The sequence below is a fragment of the Ursus arctos genome, unplaced genomic scaffold (assembly GCF_023065955.2).
Source record: "Ursus arctos isolate Adak ecotype North America unplaced genomic scaffold, UrsArc2.0 scaffold_6, whole genome shotgun sequence".
In the NCBI taxonomy this organism is placed as follows: domain Eukaryota; kingdom Metazoa; phylum Chordata; class Mammalia; order Carnivora; family Ursidae; genus Ursus; species Ursus arctos.
In genome coordinates, this window is record NW_026623078.1 from 55,178,405 (window position 1) to 55,192,620 (window position 14,216).

The following is a 14,216-nucleotide window of genomic DNA, read 5'->3' on the forward strand; positions in this document are numbered from 1 at the left end:
CTTCTCTTAAAATGCTCCTTCCCCAGGGTACCCTTATTCAAGTCAATGGCACCACCAAGCATTTAACTGCATGGGTTCAAAATCTTAGAGTCATCTTGACCTTTCTCTTTTTTTACATACCCCATAGCCAACCCATCAGCAAATCCTATTGGTTTATCTTATAAAAGCTCTAGGATCCAATAACTTTTCATCCATAACACTCATCCCCAGCCACCAGTAGTCCAGATTACTGAAATAGCTTCCTGACTGGTCTCTTTGCTCCCCCCATTCTATCTTCTGCCAATTTCCCACATAATGACTTGGATGGTAATTTTAAAAGGTATATCAGATCAGATAATCTCCTACTCAGAATCTTATAGTAGTTTCTATTATATTTAAAATAAAATCTGAACTCCCTATCATGGTTTATGATGCCCCATGATCTGTCTGTGCCTATGTCTGACCTTATCTTCAACCACACTTCTCATTCACTCTGCTCTAGTCTTATGGGCTTTCTTGTGGTTCTTGGAACACGTCAAGATTTTTCCTATTTAAGAGACTTACCCTTACTGTTCTTTTTGCCTAGAATGCCATCCCTCCCAGATCTCCAAGTTTAAATCAGATCTCCCACCCGATGTCATCTCTCAGAGAAGCCTTCCCTGACTGACCTATCTGATTAGTCCTCCCAGGCTTCTTTTTTTTTTTTTTTAAGATTTTATTTATTTATTTGACAGAGAGAGAGACAGCCAGTGATAGAGGGAACACAAGCAGGGCGAGTGGGAGAGGAAGAATCAGGGCTCGATCCCAGGACCCCGGGATCATGCCCTGAGCTGAAGGCAGATGCTTAACGACTGAGCCACCCAGGCGCCCCTAGTCTTCCCAGGCTTCTAACATGCTCCTGGTGTTCTAGTTCTTCACCTAAGTAATGGACACAGAGATTGTTACTTATAAAATATATGTTACATCATAAACTTATTGTTTTTAATTGATGTTATATTTCATAGTAAAAAGAGATTATTAAATGGAAGGGAGGCAACTATCAGAGAATTATTTAAAAAAATTTCTCCAGAGCTGATGGCCATCTCCAGAGCTTTCCTCCAGATTGGAGGAGCCCAAGGAGATATCAGCCCAATGGGTGAAAAAAGACCCACACTAAGACACATCATCCAGCTGCAGGGTGGAGGATGGAATGGAGTGGCTGTGAAGAGATGAGATAGGAATAATTAGAGAGAGGGGGCGGGACCTTGGACCAAAGTCTTTGGGTTGGAATGCTTTCCAGAACTTTTCTGCTTTTCAGTGATCTCTTAATTCCTATCTTGACTCTCAGTCAGCTTTTCCACAGCAGCCGTTAAAAACTTTCCTTTCAACCCAGGTTCCCCGGGTGTCTTCCCAGTTTTTCATCAACGCCCAAGGGCAATACCTTCTACTGAAGTGAGGAAACCAAGGGTAGGTGACACTGTTGGGTATTTAGGTTTGTAAGTTCCATTATCCAATCTCCTTGCAAAGCTGTGCGAATTTCAAATATTCCTCATATTATAAGGTAGATAAGTCTTCATTTCTAAAATCTTTTCACTCTTGGTTCTGTTGATACCTCACCATCCCTTAGACCCAAACTAACACATTATTTCATCCCTGCTTAATCTTTCCTTAAAGCACTTATCGCAATCTGAAATTATATTATTTATTTCATACTTGCATTTCTATACCACTAAAAAGACTGTAAACCGTGAGACAGCAGTGTCTTTGTCTCCTTCCCTGCTTTGTCCCTCCCTCCTAGAACTGTGACTGGCATATAATAGATGTCCAATAAATATTTGTTAAATGAATAGATGAATCTTAGGATCTCTGCATGATTGTGTTCAAATATTTCCTATCATTTTCTTCTTAAGAAGTAGCATAAAAAAGGGGGGCAAAATTTAGTCATTTTCATCTCTCAAGGGACTTTCACTTTCTGTTTCACACGTATGGTGTTTTACTGTTTTTTCTTTACATGTGTTACATTTATTTTTTTTTAAAGATTTTTTATTTATTTATTCGACAGAGATAGAGACAGCCAGCGAGAGAGGGAACACAAGCAGGGGGAGTGGGAGAGGAAGAAGCAGGCTCATAGCGGAAGAGCCTGATGTGGGGCTTGATCCCAGATCACCGGGATCATGCCCTGAGCCGAAGGCAGACGCCCAACTGCTGTGCCACCCAGGCGCCCCACATGTGTTACATTTATAATAAACAATAAAGACACTTCCATTTAAGATAAATATCACTCGGTACTCCATACCTACTTAGAAAGTTTATTTTCCTTTAATAGCACTTCATCGTCTGAAATTACATCATGTATTTATTTGTTTTTTGTCTGTCTCCCTGTCTAGAATGTCAGCGCCATAAGGGCAAAGACTTTGTCTTGTCCATGGTTGTGTCCCTTGTGTCTAGACGAGCACACAGAATTGGCACCTGGAATCGGCACACAACAGGCACTAGGATAAAATTTCATTCTCAATCTCAAACTTACTACTGAATCAGATTTTCTGTGATGGTATGAGGGGAAATTTTTAATAAACCACCATAGATAATTCTTATGAACTTTAAAATTTGAGAACCAATTGTCAAAATGATCACTACCAGATCAATAAATATAGGGCCACCAAGTATTGCTGAATTTAAGGAATAGTTTGTTTCTTTTCTTTGAACCCAGATCACCTATTTGAAGAACAGACTGAGAAACTGGGGAACTTAAGAAAGGGTAAGAAGTGGTTTCTTATCTCCCAATAGTCCTATCAAAACCAAGTAGAAGTAACAGCTCCCTTCAGCTTTTTCTTAATATTTATAACTAGTGTGTTCACTTTTTTTGCTCTTCTATTGAGAATTAAAAGAAAAACAACAACTGTTGGGTTTTTAGGTAATGTCAATTATACTAGTCTAACCTACTTGCAAACTGTGTGAATTCAAATAGTCCTCATCTTACAAAGTAGACGTGTAAAGTATATCATACCTGGACAGAAACAAATCTTGTTAGGAGAAAATTCTGTTAGGGAAGCTTCTTACCTAGTTTCGTCCCCTCTGGATCCCTGGTAACTATATACATCGTAGCCAGAGGCATTACTTATCACCTTTGTGAGGTGATAAAAAGATTATTTTGAGAATTATTTAACTCATAGTCTACAGTGACAACTACTTGCTATACATAAATATTTCCTCAAAGCGAAAAGTTTCTGCTGCCAGGCTTCAGATTCTTCTCACTTTGGAAATTGAATTAGCCCTTCTTCCTTAGGGAACAGTATTGGATTCTCTTCTTACTGTCCCTTAGATGTTTACTTCTTGAGAGGAACCCTTCTGACTTATCTCAGTATCTGCTTATGTATTTATCTTTCAGTCAAAGTCTCTCAAGAACTGAATGTCTATCAGAGGAAATGGCAAAGAGGTTTTGCTCCTTTTCAATGTATTCTAGAACTTGTTGGTTATGGTTATATTTTGCCACTTTCTGCTTGATGCACCAAAATGAAAATGGATATCCCTTGCGTTGGTCAAAACCACAAAAGGGATTGGGAGAGTTCTAAAATATGTCTGCAAATTCTTTGACACTTCTCTCCTCAAGAGGTGGATGCTAATTCCTCTGCCCTTGCGTACGGAGTGGCCATAGGGGCTCACTTCTAAAGGATAGAATGTGGTGGAAGGGACATTATGTGAATAACAAGGCTGGGTTAGAATAGGCCTGACTTTCTCTCTTGGAACTCTTACTTTGGAATCCAGCACCATGTTCAGAGGAAGTTCAGGCTGCACGAAGAGGCCCAGCTGACAGCTCCTACCGAGATCCCAATCAACAGTCAGCAAAAAGCACCAGACATAAGTGAGGAGGTTTTTGAGGTGTCACTACCCTCAGCCACTGTTTGACTGCAAGAGATACGGGGACTACAGTTGGCTAGCTGAATCTGGCTAACCCACAGAACCACAAGAGATAATAATGATGAGGGCTGTTATGGTCTGACACCACGAAATCTGGGGTGGTTCGTGATCTAGCAATAGATAACCAGGAAAGCCATGATACTCTGTTGGTAAAGCTTCGGTTTGTGCTGGGCTTCTAATCCTTTTACTCTGTTAAGCCTGTACCTTTTTCCTCCTTGAAGTTTATGATGCAAAATGCTGACCCCTGTTGAATAATGTTTTTAGAGAATCGCGTTTTAGGCCTGACAGAGAATTAGGGACCAAAGGAGACAACAGAGTGGCACCATGTTTCAATATAAAAAGAAGTGACTTAGGAGCTGCAGAGAATTAAGTGAGCAGAGAGCTCTGGGAAAAATGGTAGAGGAGGGAGAGGTGGTTACTGGACTGAGAGCCTTGTCCCAGCAGGTGGTTTCTCCCCTCCTTCTCCTCTCATTCCAATCCAGTGTCCTCCCTATAGCCTGAATAATTTTTCTAAAGCACCAGTCCCATCACTTACCCACTTAAAAGCCTTCACTGCTCCCTGATGCATTTTCAGTATAAAAGCCAAGCTCCTTTCCCTGGCACACAAGGATCTTTATGAAGCCCTGCCCATGCCGCCACCTGTCTCTGCCGCCTCAGGATCCTTCCCACCCTCCTTCCACTCTGTGGTTCAGTTACAGCCATCAGAACAGCAGCTTCCCCGCATGTAACATTGTACTTGTTCTTCCTCTTCCCTGGAATGCCTCTCTCCATCTTTCTTCCATAGTCAATTCCTAGTCATCCTTCAAGTCCAGCCTCAATGTTGGCATCTTCAGTGTTGGGGGCATTACATACACATTCTGTGTATTCTTTAGGCCCCTGTGGTTTACCTCTGTCCTAGGACTTTCAGCCTCAGATTCTCCTTGTCCATCTCCTTATCAGGCTGGGAGCTCCTTGGAGCCAGGGTTGTGTCTATCTGAATCCCAGAGTCCATCTGCCCAGTAAGTGGCTATGGTAAGCACCCACATCTTTCCGTATGAATGGATTATAGCAAGACAGTAAGGCCGGGGGAAGGATGGAGAATGGTAAGCTATTTTTTCTAGTAACTAGGAGGAAAGATTCATTGTTATAAATAACACTTGCAATGACTACTTTAAAGTTTAGAATAAAGTGAGTGGGTCTTAGACATGGGTCTAAGCTGGGAAATTGCCTTGGGGTTAACTCTACATGGGAGCAGGATGAGGAAATCAAGTAATTGCAAAATAAACTTTATCATGGTAAACTGACAGAATACGTTCTTTGTACCTACAAGTTATTTTTCTTTTCTCTTCTTCCATGTTATGTTGCACAGAGCATATCTTCTGAATGTGAATTTAACTAATTTAGTCTGTATCCCATACACTCGTGTGCGGGTAATTTTGTGAAATGATAGAGCTAGTGGTGTGTTAGAGATGGTCGTCCGGGCTCGTAAGAGCCAACTGTTAATTTTTCAGGAGTTTTGCAAGTCAGTTATTAGACACAGTTTGAAATTGGCCAGGGTGGGGGTATTTACATCACATAAACCCACAAGTGCTACAGGTCACACACCTCTTCTCCCCCTACACCCAGCTGCTTGTTAAACATTTACTAGTTCATCAATGGATGCAGTTCTGTTTTGCTCAGTAGTATTTTTGTGCTCAAAGACTGTACAAACTATTATGTTCTTCATAACCGTATGAGAAATGAAAGATGACCTACTGGAATCTGCCACGTACGTAGGCAGGTGCCTGAAAGAACTAGACAGTTTCCCTAGGATATGGCCAAAACTCGAGACTTTCAAGTATAATAGAAATATCATCCTGGCGTTGTGTCACACACACAGGTATTCTATGTTGTCAATTTGGGGGGCACTATCTACTGAGATGACTGAAAAGGAGAAAGAGCTATGTTTTTCTGAAGTGGAATTTTTGTCACTACTGTTACCAAAACAATGCATTCTTTGTCTCTTAAAAAAAAAATCTGTGGGAGGTAGGGGCGCCTTGGTGGCTCAGTCAATTAAATATCTGACTCTGGTTTTGGCTCAGGTCATGATCTCAGGGTCCTGGTATCGAGCCCCGAGTCAGGCTCTGCACTCAGTACAGAGTCTGCCAGAGATTATCTCCCTCCTCACTCTCACTCTGCCCCTCCCTCTGCTCCCACTCTCACTTCCTCTCTAAAATAAATAAATAAAATCTTTTAAAAAAATCTATAGGGAAAGGCTAAATGATTCATATGTTACCTTATGATTAAAATACTCACTCCTTCTACAAATATTCACTGAATGCTGTGATATATACAAGAGGTTACCGTGGTAAATACGACACAGACCAGCCCTCATGGAGCTCAGTCAAACTGGGGAAACAGTCAGCAAAAAACTACCTAAACTGTATATCTGTTATGAAGAAACTCAGAGCGAAGAGGAGAAAGTAAATGTGTTGCTAATAAAGCTTCAGCTTCAGGATACAGTCTCCATTCCCCATGGACAGGGAAAGACCCTCAGGGGAAGTGGACTTTGGCATGTTTTAAAAACTAAAGGGGGGCCCAAGTGTCTAGCCTATTAGATGAAACAGAAACTGGCACAGTGTGAGTCTGGGGAGTTAAGGAAGGACAAGCTCATGGAGGCCCTTCCAGAAAGTTAAAGATTTTGGACTTTCTCCTAAAAATAACGGGAGGCCCTTACAAGGTTTGAAGCTGAGGAGTGACACATTTTAAAAGATTGCTTTGAACTGCTGTGTGGAAAATGGATTGGTGGGGGGGGGGCAGGGAACATAAAACATAATGAAAGATGGTCCTGTTGTGCATTGAGAGAGCAAGGGGTTGTCTAGGAGAATGCTAGTGGGATTATTATTATGAGGCCACTTACACTGGATGTCCTTTTTAATGACCTGGAAGAAGTGATAAAAATAATTTGATTACTCTTGCAGGCAATAATAGGGAATTACCCATAAAAGTGGGAAAAGACATAATTTTTAAAGCTCTAGAAAAACCATAACTAGTTAAGAAATAAAACCTTATGAATAGTGAAAATCTGTGTGCACATACATACAGTATCTAAGAATTCGTCAGATCTCCTGGAACAAGGCGTTATGAACAACAGCACATCTTGTCCAATGTTGTTTTGATTCTAAGAGCTCTATATTGTTTGGTTCAGCAAAGCAGTTATTTCCAGTGAGTTCCTAGTGCTTTTAAATTCCGCTTCTGCCAGAATGATTACCAACAATCTATTTAAAGAGCTTGTAAGAGGATGGCCAACCATGTTAAAAATTGGAGATAGCTTCACTCCTGCCATGAAAGAATCAAAGAATTCTCTAATACCATAATCAACGGGAAGCTCTAGAAACAAGATACCATCAAGAATCTACACAGACAGAAAGTAAAAATAATTATTGAATAACCTAATTGGCCTTGAAAGTCTTATATAATGTTTGTTGCTTCTTCTCACAGATGAAGCATGAAAGGGCGATAAAATGCAACAATGGAATGTACAGGTCATGAAAGTGTGAATGTTCAGCTTTCATTATGTCTGCTGAAGATGAAACTATCCAAATGAAAAATCCACTTTAAATTGTTATGGGAACAAGCGTTAATTTAAGTTATATCCGTGGAGAACATTCTGTTCAGTCCCTCAAATGAAAGATCATTTACCTTCTGTTACATAAGTTTAAGTCGTACTGACTATAAACTGGCTGCTTTTTGTCTTAATTCCACTTATCAAATCAAACAGAGCAGATGGTCATCTTAATGCAGCCCATTTCATCCAGCGTCACCAACAAATAACAACACGGCTAGTTTGGCATATAGGGAAATTAATGTGCTGATGACTAGTCATTAGGTTTGCAAGCACAGTTTATTAATTTTGATTTTTACGATTATTACATTTGTTACTGGGAGAATAAGGTAATTGTCATGGTGAACAGTATCCATCTCATCCTCACCCAAACTAAAAATATTAGTGCTGATACATTTTCTTTTGCTTAAGTAGAAAAATGTAACATTGGGAATTAAAAAAAAAAAAACAGGTCATGTCTAAGTGATATAAAACAATTGATAACAAGTGATATAAAAGCAATTTGTGATGTTGATGGTTTGTATGTGATACAGTGAGATTAGATGCTTGATTAGAAATGTGTCTAATCCTGCACGGTCGTGTGATTTACAATCAGACGGAGCTGGGTGAAAGACTTTTCAAATGCTGTAGGGAATTGGCCTCTCTGAAAAATCGTTTCCTTCAGGCTTTGTAGATGGGAGGCCGTGAAACTACAAATAGTGTCCCTCCACGAGTTGGCTGCCCAGGACCCAGGCTGGTTTAAGCCAGCAAGTGAGGTGGTGTCATGGCTTTGGTCCTGTGGGGGTACTTTTCAGGTAGTACTTGGTCTGAATTCTTTACACAACTTGGGTATGGTGTGTGAAGGAATAAAGGAGGGAGAAATGCAGAGAGAGGGAGGAAAGACAGGGCGAGGGGAAAGACTTTCTAGATAACATGCAGCCGTAGCAACAGTAGACAACTTTGGAGCGTGAATACTGGAGGCAAGTGAAGCCACTTTAAATCCCATATTGTCTGGAAGAAGTAGTAGCAGATAGAAAGATATATAGGTAAAGCTATGAAAATATCAGAGATAGTAAACTGAAATGTACACAGGAGCCAAGCAATAACATAAATGTAAACAGAGACCAGGAGGGTCCTATAAAAGTGTGAAGCAGGCTGCGAGTTAAGATATTGGTGTCTTTATTGCCACCAAGCATAATACCCATCAAGTTAGGATGCTTTTTAAGATACAATTTGAGCTAAAAGAAAAAGATGGCCCTATAAAACCCACCAAGGTTGATTTGTGACCCCTAAGATACTGTGCTGAGTTTCAACTTGAGCAATTGCATGCAGTGAGAGAATTTTCAACAATGACTGTAAAAGCCCTAAAACCAGAAATTGTTCCTTCTAATGGAGGCAAGCAAGATAAAAGAAGAATATATCAGAATCATATTTTAAAAGCATGCGTGGCTAAAGGATTTTTTTCCCCCAGTAAGTTCCAAGTGTGGAGCGATTGGAGTTAATACCAAAAGTTTATTTTATGTTATTTATCCTGTGTGTGTGTGTGTGTGTGTGTGTGTGTGTGTGTGTGTGTGTGTGGTATATATTGCCTGAGTTAGCACTTTACTAAACTTTTCACGGTTCATTTCTTAACACAGAATCAGTCATTGTCAACTTAGCTCTTTTTTGTGTAGTGTTACATTTCCGAGTTTAGTTCATTCCCCATCATCTATGATTGGAATTCTTATAATTTTGCTCTTATCAGTTTTCTGTGTGTGTGTGTGTGTGTGTGTGTGTGTGTGCGTGTGTGTGTTTACCTACAGTTTCCACTTCCCTTAACATACCATTTCCAGGTACTTCCTTAGGGAGAGTCTAGTACTGAGCCAGTTGAGAGTTCCATCAAGGGGCCAGTGGTGGGAACAGAGTATGAGAAGACAAAACCAACAGACTCGCCTGCCAAAGGTGGTTTAGAAGTGGAGGAAATAAATAGGCATGTTGAAATCTGAGTCCACTGGGGAATGTGGGGAGATAAATATTGGAGCATCCATATACCAAGGCCAAAGGGCCAAAGATAGGTTCAAAGCTGGGGGATGAGTGAAGAATTTGGAGTTGGGTAGAGCTAGGTCAGGGTGAGATCAGGCGAAGAACATACAATGACAGTCCATGGGCCATGTCTTTGGTCAATGGGTACCTGAATGGTGGTTGGAGTGTCAGTCTGGGGCTGGGACAGGTTATATGTTGTTCTCTTCACTGTTGTTAAAGGAGATTTTCTAAAACATGCTTAGGTTTCTGTTCAAACCCCACTACTTGCTGTAATGCTCTTCAGTGTGGAGTCACATCATTTTGGGGTGTTGCAATCAACAAGGTGTGTGCTCTCACATTTAGATGTGTCTCATGTAATTTGTTGCTTATAATAAAGTGCTGGAGTTTGTGCAACATTTTTTTTCAATATGAATTAGAGCAGATTGACTCTCCAATTCATATTTTGTTAGTTTCTCTTGCATTTGGGGGTGTTCTCTTGAATGGAAATGAAAGGTACAGTGTTACAAGTAGGTCTTGAAAAATTACGTATAACCCGAGGTCTATCTTGGATATGCTAAAATCCTTTGTGAGCACATTTCCTAATGTGCTGATAGTTATTACTAAAACATGATTATGAATTATTCTGGTGCTGGGCTTCATCAACCTGTGGTGTGTCTATAGGTGTGTGTTGTAAATGAAATGCTATCTGCCCTGTCTCTCCTGGAGAAAAACATGTTGAAATCTGCCAGCAAAATCCAAGCTTGATAGTTTGTACTGTCCTGTACAGCCTCATCATTCTCTCCCCTCATCAAATGCTGTAGATTCACGTCTCCATGCTTTCCCTTGCCCTTCCTTTACCTAGAATGACTAATCCTGGGCTGCTCTATTGTCTAATTCCAGAAAGGACCATTTATGTTGTATTCTTGACTTGTCCTTCCAGAAGTGGAGGGAGATAGCATTAACACAGGTGAACTGTGTCCCTAAAATTGTACTAGAATGTATTTTTCATTATGGTTCATTTTATGTAATTTCTTTTAAAAGAAAAAATATACATATTTCTTTTAAAAATTTGCTATTGAAGTCCTCTTCCAAAATCATCATATTAATCATATGTGATTACCTAACTTTTGAAATAAATGTTTTTAAATTTTAGAAAATATAGTGATATACCCTTGTCATGTTTCCATTCCCAATCCTCACCATCTGAGGTTGTCAGTGAAAACAACCTGAAGCAAAATATATAATATATAATATATATATTTTTTGCTTCAGGTTGTTTATATATATTATATATATAATATATATATGCATATATATAATATATATATGTATATATATAATATATATGCATATATAATATATATATGTATATATATAATATATATGTATATATATAATATATATGTGTATATATAATATATATGTATATATATAATATATATGTATATATATAATATATATATATTTCCAATGACTTTTTACAAACTCATATTAATATCTAAATATGAGTATTTATATCTATAGCTACACCTATATCTGTGGCCATTGTTTATTTTTCCCAAAATGAGATCCTATAATATGATTTCTCTACAATATCCTAGACTTTGCTGTAGCTCAGTGTTTATAAATATAACTCATTCTTTTGAAGGGATGCCTTTAAAGTCCCTTGGACAGCGCTGAGAGTTAAGTGTTAGGATGACCAATCACCAGAGGCCAAAGTGCCAAGGATAGGCTCAAAGGAGGGGATGAGCAGGAATTTAGAGCTGGGTAGAGTTCGGTCAGGGTGAGATTAGACGAAGAACAATCAGGGATGGCCCGTGGCTTCTGTGTCCTGGTCAGTGGGTGTGTGTGATGATTGCAGGGTTGAGCTGGTCTAAGGGACCAGATGTTCCTGCAGCTTAATAATTATCGATATAGCTCATTCTTTTAAAGGGCTGCATTCTTATCCTGAATGTGCTCTGATTTATTCAGCTCTTCCCCTATGTTGGCTGTTGGGTTTGCCAACTTCCCCAGTGCTGTAACAAATATCCTTGTTTATACCCTTAGGCTCTGCAGCTCTTGTCTCTGTAGAGTCCCAGAAGCAGGGCTGAGGGGTTAAAGGCCTTGTGTCAATCAAATTTCTTTCTTTTGCTAGGCTACTCTCCAGAGTAGCTGCAGCAGTTCTCTCCTCTTGGATGTTTTCTCGATAACGGAATATACTTTTAAATTACATAGGTCACAATCTTATCTTTTTGCACTGGCATTCACACTTTACATTTGTAGATCAAAAGCCTAAAGTTGAAGCTTTTTACTATAAAGAAAACCTCAAGACCTTTTCTTTTTTCTTCTGTTGACAAACATATCCATTAAGCCAACAGAGGATTATAGTGAGCACATTGGAACTGGGTAAAGGTTCATTTCATTAACTTCAGCAAGATAGGAGGGACTGGGAGATATTAGAGTCTGGAGAGCCCACCCAGGTGGGGGTGAACAGGAGAAGAAATCCAGCTACAAGTTCTAGGAGAACACCTGGTACAGATCCTAAGTCATGGAATGAGAAGTCTCACAGAATAATAGTAGTCAGACCAAGTGGCACCAGAGAGGCCCCAGGCTGAGCCCAAGAAGAGGGAATTCAGAAGCAGAGGATATTTGGAGACCCAGGAAAGCAGTAAGCAGGTGGTTAGCATTGGGCACAAGTGTTAGAAAGAAGCAAGGACCCAGTCACAGCAAGGGCAGCAGGGAAGCAAGAATCCCTGGGAGAGGCTCAGGTTTTCTAGGTCACATGGACCTACTTTCAAATTCTGGCCCTGATGCTGACCAATTCTGTGACTTGGAATAAATTGTTTTATCTTCACGGTCTCAGTTTCTTTGCCTGTATTGTGTGGCAAGGTCTTGGCTTACTGGGTAGCACGTGCAATATACATATACAACGTTTGTTGGCATTTTAAAGACTGAGTTTTTCCTGTGACAAAGGGTACATTAGCAAGTGGTGTGTGAAATGAAGTGACAGTTGTAAATCCAGTCTCCAGGATGCCATGAATACCTTGTCTTCCTAAGTAGCAGTCCAGCTGTCCCATTAGAACTGGAACTATATCTAAATCTTTGTCCGCATTTCCAGGAGCCTCCTGCCAAGTGATCTCTTGGGTGTTTGGTTAGAAAAACTATAGGAAACCCGAGGCTGCCATTTGCCCGACTTCAAGTAACACCAGTGCCCGGAATGCCCTGATATGGGGTTAAATTCCTGGATTACCCCTTCTTGGATATCTATTTTAAGCCACCCTCTCCCACTAGTACCTAGTTCTGGCCTGTTGACTATTTTCATAAACTCTCAAAATGCTACCCAATCAAGCATACCTGAGTTATGACCCAGGCCAGGAAGGAGGCCAGAGCCAAAACCAGACTCCGATGTTGAATCCAGAGTGTTGAACCCATACCCCCGGAAACTCTTTTGCCTAATGATGTGTTTGGTCCTCAGGTAGGAAGTGGTTGAGTGTGTCACTTAGGGGGCCACAGACATTGGGAATCATTCAGAGCTTGGCATTATCAAAGTTTATAACTGGGCGTTTATTGCCTGAAAGTTATACCAAGTACTTCTTGAACTGGTTAGACTAAGTTGACCCTAATGTCCTGAGAGCAAGAAGGTACTTCTCAGGAAAGTATTTTATGAATTTCTATTGCTTGTTAACAACAAACAAACAAACAAAATCAATGGCATGACAACAATAAAAGTAAGAACCAGGCAGTGCACATACTTGCTATTTTTGTCTGCGAAAAATCCATTTTCCTCTCTAAAAAACTATCCTGATTTCCTTTTGGAACCCCCCTCTTACTTCCACCGTAAGTCCACTGGATGAGCAGGTGACCCAAGTCTAGGCAATTGGCATATTTCTGTTGTCAGTCGCTGCACTTAATTCAATAGTGAGCTGATCCAGTGATATTCAATCCCAAGACTTTTGCCGGAACTATGAGGAAGGAAACATTCCCCTTCTGCTATGGTTACGTTAACTGGTAGAACATAAACCTGGAGGTGCTGATGGTCATCTTGCCAAGATAAGGGAAGAACCTTTTAGCCAAACTATGCCTGAAGTCACACTGCCTCTGGACTATTTTAGTGACACGGAACATTAAATGTATTGTTTTGCTTAAGCCAATTTCTGTTGTATTTCTGTCACTTGCCATCAGAAGATTTCTGACTAATTTTGATGGGTTCCTGAAATTTTCAAAGTCCAAAACTAAACCCAATACTGTTGAGCTGAAGGCTCCTCTAAATTGCTAAAAAGCCAAATAACAAATATGAGGAATGAATGTAGTTCCTGTGCACAATTGAGACAAAAAGAATTCTGAGCTAAAAACATCACAATATTCCTTTCAAGATTTAAAATGATACGCTACGTAGCAAAAAGAAGATTGCAATCTTCAGTGTTTTATTATTACCCTTGAGCATTGAAGATAAGTGCTGTAAATTCATCTGAGATCAGATGGTTAACCAGATTATTTATAGTCCCTTCCAGTTCTTTATTCAACACTACCTGTGTAGACAATGGGGTAGACAGTGGTGGCCATAGTGTCATCAAGTGGGGAGGATTGAAAGGGAGCCATAGACAATATGAGTAGTGTGACACTGTACACTATCCATAGATTTTGGAGCCAGACACCATGGATTTGAATTCTGGCTAAATGATCTAGGAAATTTTTCTTAACCTCTCAGCATTTCGGTTTTGTCGTTTGTAAAATGGAGATAGCAATACTTATTCCACTGTTAAAGACCAAGTGAAATACTGTATATAAATCTAAAGTA